General features: G+C 40.1%; 1 long non-coding RNA gene across 1 annotated transcript; it reads right to left on the reverse strand.

Annotated features, from left to right (window-relative positions):
• Positions 1-889: 889 nt before the first annotated feature.
• Positions 890-6,446, reverse strand: LOC121845840. The gene is made up of 2 exons (XR_006082805.1): positions 6,022-6,446; positions 890-1,462 (listed from the first exon to the last, which is right to left on the reverse strand). It is a non-coding gene; the product is annotated as an uncharacterized LOC121845840 (long non-coding RNA).
• Positions 6,447-6,986: the final 540 nt, after the last annotated feature.

Genomic DNA, 6,986 nt, shown 5'->3' on the forward strand with positions numbered 1-6,986 from the left:
TCGGTCATATTACTCACGGTTTTTGCACAATTGTTATCGCATTCACTATTTAAATACATTTCCATAGTCTCACTTATTACTCTCAATACAACTATTAGGTTATTAAACTTCTACTAGAACCAGACCAAATCTGATACATAAACCACACATGTATTCATTAGTCTATTTGATAGGTCAATTTAAAAGTCCACGCGTTACTCTATACAGGCAGACGTAGGTTAAGATACAATGTATTGCACTTCTAAACGTGTTTATTTTATACATCTGACGTATTTGCTTAGAAGATAATGGCAGGGGCGCACTATTTGACTTAACGGTTGGCCATCTTCATATTGAAAAGCGAAAGCACTTGGAGTTAATACAGAATTTGAAAAGAAACGCCAATCGTGTAAAAGTATTGATTACTTGTTATATTGTTTGGTGCATTACTATACGGCCGTCTTAGGTGTTAAGGCACAAATCAGATAATCTTCCCCAAATCCCTGTTAAGGGCTAGTCAATCGGAAAACCCCCCACATTGGTCTCATATCGGAAATATGCTTACATGCTGTAGAACGGATGAGTTGATTTGCATATCGACAGCGAGGGTAATAGCATCTGCATCTCCGTGCGGAATAATGAGCAGTAAATTTAAAGCTCGTGGGATTAGTATATCTACCAACGAGCCATAATGAGGCAGATCTCATAAATGATTCAGTGTAGGGCTAATCTATACGTCTACTGCTGCTACAATTTGTTGAGGCACTCTTCAAGTGCTGTCAAATGGAACGACTGCTGCTCTTATTGTTTCTCTAGTGTGAGGCTGGAGGTGGGCATGGGCAGGTGGTGTCCCTGGTCATCTCGTTAGCCATTTGAGGGCTCACTAATACAATAAAATGAGAAGTCCAAATGTAAACTACATTGTTTTAATAGTTTCCCCAGCTACCATTTAAACAATCGCAGAAAACTTAATTGAATTAAAACATAAATTAGTTGAAATCAAATAAAATAATTTAAAAACATTGTTACTTTGGCAAAAAACCTAAGACATCATTTGTGGGTTACATCTTTTGTCCAATGGAAAATTATTGCAAAGGCAGATAACCTATGTAGCAAATTAAGCTTAAGTATCATTTGAGGGCTCACTAATGCAATAAAGTGAGCAGAAAGTCAACAAAATTGTTTGTCTTTCACAGATGCCATTTCAAACAATCAGACACGTAATAAATTAACACAAGTTAATTGAATTATTCTTTTTTAAATACATTGTTACTTTGGCATAATCATATGTTGCTTATTTGGGAGGGTTACTCCATCTTTTTTTGGCCCGAGATGGAAAATATTAACTGCAGAAGCGGCAGATGGTAGCATTTGTCAGCGTGGTTAATCGAAAGGTTCCCTCGTTTCTTCAAGGGGAATTGAGAGAAGAATTGTGCTGGGGGGCTAGTCATCTCAGACATTGATCTTCTCCTCGGGAACAAATCTGCAGGGAAGAAGTGCAGAACGGTTAGCCTTCAATTCATACTAGTCAATAACACAAGAGCAACATTATGTAGTCGGCAAGTCATTAAAACAAAGAGTTTGTGTTAGTGACAACTAGTCATTCAGGGCAGGTGGGGCAGCGCCTCACCTGTCTTAAGAAAAATAAACGACAGGGAGCGCTAGAAAGTTCATGCCCCCTCGGGTGCTGCCATACTTACATTAGACATTCCAATCCAAGAAGCCTCAAGGGCATCGGCCATAAACATTACACAAGTTGGAAAATGCAATTTCAACAATGAGTGGTTTGGAAGGAGTCAGAGGCGGAGTTGCAAAAACAATCCCTAAAAATGTTGACCTCCACTGCCAGCTAGTTGGTGGAGGGTGTGGGGTCCAAGTCTGGGTTTAAGGCTCTTTTCCAAGCTTAAAAAGGATAAGCATTCACAGCAACACCATGGGCCAGAAAAGGTTCGATACAGTCTGCCACATTCAAGACAATTGGGAACTGAGGGGGGGGGGAAGTGCAGACTGGGAAAACGGATGAGCGTTCAAAATCTCCGAGTTCCAAGTCTAGAGTGATGACGATTCAACCTCGTTTCAGACCCCCAAGTACCCAGTGATCTAGAAAGCACCATAAATCCAGAGAAAGCCAGACTGACAGTCACATGACAATTTGCCCACTGTGCCATCGTCCTGTCCAAAAATGTATTGTATGCTGCATAAATGATGTAATATGCCAGGGTAAGTAAGCCGTTAGTAGGCCATGTGACTAACCTAACAATTTGGTCCCTCCCCTCCTCCCATATTAGCCTATTTTATGGAACTGTCAGATTTTAAGAGCTTTCATTGTCTGTTTTTACGCCCCCTTTATCCTATGGTTCTGACTTGGTGTACAGGAAACTTTAAAAATGTTTGGGAATGGCGCCAAATGAGGTTAACTTTTGCATACTTGCAGGGGGTTTAATTATTTAACCTTTCTGCACTGCAGGATGGATTGTAGCCTACGTATTTCTGCGGTTTAGGGCTGGATTCAATCTATCGTTGAAATCGCGGAATACCGGCGTTGACTGGAATTAAATTGTATTTGTGTCAAACCGTCAACCCACCCCTTATGGGATTAATTGACCAACATTAATAATTCACTATGGTAAATAAATAAATTATTCCGGCACTCTGCATTGCGCAGCACAGTGAAAAATAAGAAATCAATACATAGTAAATAAGGTTATGCAAACAATAATAACAACCCTGGAGCAGTAAACACGGAAAAAAAAACGAGTTACTAGATTGCAGTCTGGCACAAAGTACTCATGACAGACAAGCCTATACACACAGAAGCTAAATATTTGTACAATTTAATTACAGGTAGCCCTTTTAATCCAGGCTTAATTTAAATATTCCTCAAACGGAAATACAAGGGACAAAAAAAAAAACACAAATTCCTCCTCACTCAGCCACATAGCGCATATCTGGTGTGGTTTCTGGAATAAGAGAACGTTTATCTCATGGTAGAAAAGGGCAATAGAGAATTAAACTAATTTTATCCGACATTTCTTCAAGGTCACAATAGTTAAATCGTCTTTCCTCTTCACCACAATACCGAAGTGTTTCACTACGCAGAGGCAATAACCCTGATCGGGGCACATAGCGATCTTACTTTTAGAAAGGTCAGACATAATATTTTACGAATTCACCCTTAACTCAAACAGGCTCATGATTAATCTCTTCCACCCATCGTCTTCATATTGCATCAGTTGTTTAATAATAATATCCATGTCTCCCTTAAATTAGATTCGTGCAGATGTTCAGACATTTCAGTTGCCCAGGCGCCCCCTATGGATAGATGCCACTGAAACTGCTAACTATTCTGGCAAATCCAACAGTCTATTCCAAGATGTCACCATAGACGCCATCCATCTCACCTGGTTCCCAGCCCATGTCCCCAGTTATTCCAAGTATAGGTGCAAACGTGGACCTAAAAACTAACGTACTGCTCGGTTATGAACACGTTCGTTTAAAATACCTCTTAGCACCCAAAACTCCTGCTGAATAGTCCAGAACACACGCATGTCTGATAGCATAACCAATATCTTTGAGTGTTTCCTATAACTCCCAAGAGCTCTACTTGCCGAGTCGGCCAGGGCAGATGTTGCGTATAGAAAGGTAATGTTTATCAATAAAAACATTTTTTATAAACGCTAGTAAACTCAAGAATGTCTTCACCAAAACACTTTAGTAGCTGGTTCTGTGTGTTTGGTTCATCACGAGTCGATATTTTACACACCAATTGGCTACACATAACATGTTCTGCAGTTATTGTTCAGTTCGCCATCAAAATAAAAAAGGCAGTCTTAACAAGCTGTTTTTAAATTCATACACTGTTCTCTTGTATTCCCAGTGTTACACTAACAATAGGTACTCAGCCTTGCGCATTACTGACCCTAGATCCATTAACTCATCATTCCAATAAGGCTTTTTAGGCTTGATAAATTCAAACCTCCCATTTCAGAATATATTACGTCGTCATTTTTCATACCACACATCCAAATCAAATGTTTAGGCATCGTCACAGTTGAAAAGGCAATGAGCGGAGACTGCGTTCACGGTAAACCCTGGATATGTCGGATCAATCGGAAATTACCTTTACAATTTTAAGGCCGATCTTCCGCGATACAAATTTAATCTAGCCCTAAACAGGTGTATATTTTAATAGGCTTTATACCGTGTAGCCCTACCTTTCTAAACAAAAACTATACTTTGAAAATGTGCCTGATCCTCAGTGGAACAGGTACAGCTAATAGGTTTCAGAACATATGCCGTTATTTGAAGCCTGTTCCAATGACATACTGGTTATTACTTTAAGCGTTTCTGCCTATCCAAACTGTAGGACAATTTGGAGAATATATTGAAAACATAATCATGCGGGGGAAAAAAGTCGTGGCCTTTCTAAAGAGGAACATCGGACTCGCCTAAAAGTTAAATTGGTGCGTAAAACCCGTAATTTTAGATGTGATAAAATGTGATGGCCCGCATTCATAAAGTAGTTGCTTAACGTCCACTTAATTTCGTATTGTCGCTGCGTCAGGCGTACACAGACGTTTCTGCTTTAGCCTTCAGTGTGGGTAGTCATCATTTTCATTCAAACCAGCATAGGGAACAGGTGAGCAGCAGGTGCTTCTAATCAGGGTTGCCACTCATCTGCCAATTAAAAAGGATGTGGCTTCTGATCTACCTGTAGACCTGGCCTCGTGGTTTATTAATATATGTCATTTCTTTCAAAACGTGGGTTTAGCTAAGAAAAGACCTTTCAAGCATGTTCCAGCAAAGCCAACATGAGACCACCCTTAGGCGGTTTATTTCTGACTTTGTGATATAATAGTTACCACTGGGGGGTCAGTATAGCATCCACAACCTAAGGTCTACATTTCTAGCAGAAAACAATTGGGGCTTGCATGTTATTTTGGCATTAATTAGTGTCAGTTTGCAAAGGTAACAAAATATTGAGTTAAAGCCCATACGAACAAGGTTTGTTTTCTTGAGTAAGGCAGCTCCAAAATGCATGCCTTTCAGCCTCTCAGTGCCTTCTGTGGTGGTGCGGCAAGCAAGCAGCAAATAGGAACATTGTGCCATGACTGGCTCAGTGTTCTGTCACTCATGGGGACAGTACATAGTCAAGATTAAATCCTTAGTAAGGATAGACACATTTCAGCTGTTTGGGTCCTGCCATAGAATTCTATTACAAGTGGCCTTCAAAAAAAAAAGGCTCAATGTCAATTGCCACAGAAAATAAAGTCAAATTAAATGTACAGCAGCTTTGGACTGAACAGGTCAACATTTTAGCTAGCGGGCATCATTAAATTAAACCAATGCATTTTAATCCTTGTCATATGAAGATAAATTATACTTAACATATTGGTGCTCATCGGCTATAGAGATCACACAAGTTGGAAATAACAAAATTCAACAATGTCGTTTGGAAGGAATCAGTGGCTAACTGCAAGCAACCACTAGCCTGCTATTCAATGGAGTGGTTGTGCGTTTACCATAAAGCTAGAGAATGCCAGACTAACAAAATGCCCACAAAGGACCACCACGGAATCTTCCTGTTTACGTGATCAGATCACAAGGTGGGTCAAAAAACATCTTGTATGGTGCTGCATCAATGTTGTAATATGCCAGGGAGAAATGTATACTGTAGATAAATAAAGTGTATGTTGTGTATCAAGCTAATAGTAGCACATAATGCTTCAACCTAATAATTTGGTCTATTTTCACCTCCTGTTCTGACTTGGTGGTGCACATGTAGCCTACAACCCGTTCGAGAAATGGCATCTAATGTTGTAAGAGGCTTCATTCGCTCCATTGTGCTGGAAAGAACTCTACTGGGACAACTATATGTAGGCCCTAACAGTTTGTGGGAACGCTTGTCGTGGTTAGTGCAATTAATGTATTGTGGCTTTGCTGGTATGCATAAGAAAATATGGAGTTCGCACCACCAAGATTTACATACTAAAGTCGCCACTGAAAACTGATTGGTCAGAAAAAGGCTAGGGCTTGCCTTACCTGCGTGCGCCAACTTCCGACACCTGGTAGAAGGCAGGCATCGACTCCGCTGACATTCCTTCCCATTCATAAATCCCGGGAATCGGTGCGTCTGTCTCGAAGTGGAAATTCCATCGACGCTGGTCTCGTTCAGATATTTCCTTCAGCTTCGCCTTCAACTCGCGGTTCAGCGCATCATGGTCGACGGGTCCAAATAAGTTCCGACAAACGCTTGAATGGCGACGGGGAAGAGTTGCTCTCTCTGCCACCGCGCTCTCCAAACCAGTTGGCGTCGGAACGTTCGTCATGACGTCCTGCAATATGTCCAGATTGAAGAAATAGAAAATGGATGTTACCTCTAACTTCCAATGCGATCACTGACATTTTGTGAGCGGTAGGCTATTTAAAGGTCCGATGATGCCGACTATATTATTGTCCGGTCTTGATTATTGGTTGTCCATTTGAGTGAAAACACGCCCCTTTCACCTTTTAAATGGCGCGATTGTAGTCTAATTAGGAGATTTTGCCGTTTGATTAGTTCATTGGGCAATTTCAGGTTAATATTACTCAGAGAGAATATATGAAGGTTTGCAAAGCAATTCCACTTTCTTTACTTGGACTTATTATGAACACTTTGTTATTTGAGGTTGTTCTCTGTTTTCCAAGTCTGCAAATAATGACTTGAATCTTTTGGATAAAAAAATGCAACAATAAGTGGATACGATTGTCAGTTAATGAAGTCATTTTTGGTGATTATAATTCAATATATTGCTATGGAAGTGACCAACCCTCATGCTGGTCAAAAGCGACTATCTTTTACCTTAATTGTCCGGCTATCCCAAAAGTTAAAGAAACTCATTTTAAAATATGTTCTTCCATTTATCCCGTTAATGATTTGTTGCCCAAAAGATTCCATTTTGACAAAATGCCTTGTGTTTTATGTTCCTCTGCATTAGAATCTATAGAGCATTTTTTTTTTCGTGCCG

The sequence above is a fragment of the Oncorhynchus tshawytscha genome, unplaced genomic scaffold, assembly GCF_018296145.1.
Source record: "Oncorhynchus tshawytscha isolate Ot180627B unplaced genomic scaffold, Otsh_v2.0 Un_scaffold_3036_pilon_pilon, whole genome shotgun sequence".
NCBI classification, from domain to species: Eukaryota; Metazoa; Chordata; class Actinopteri; order Salmoniformes; family Salmonidae; genus Oncorhynchus; species Oncorhynchus tshawytscha.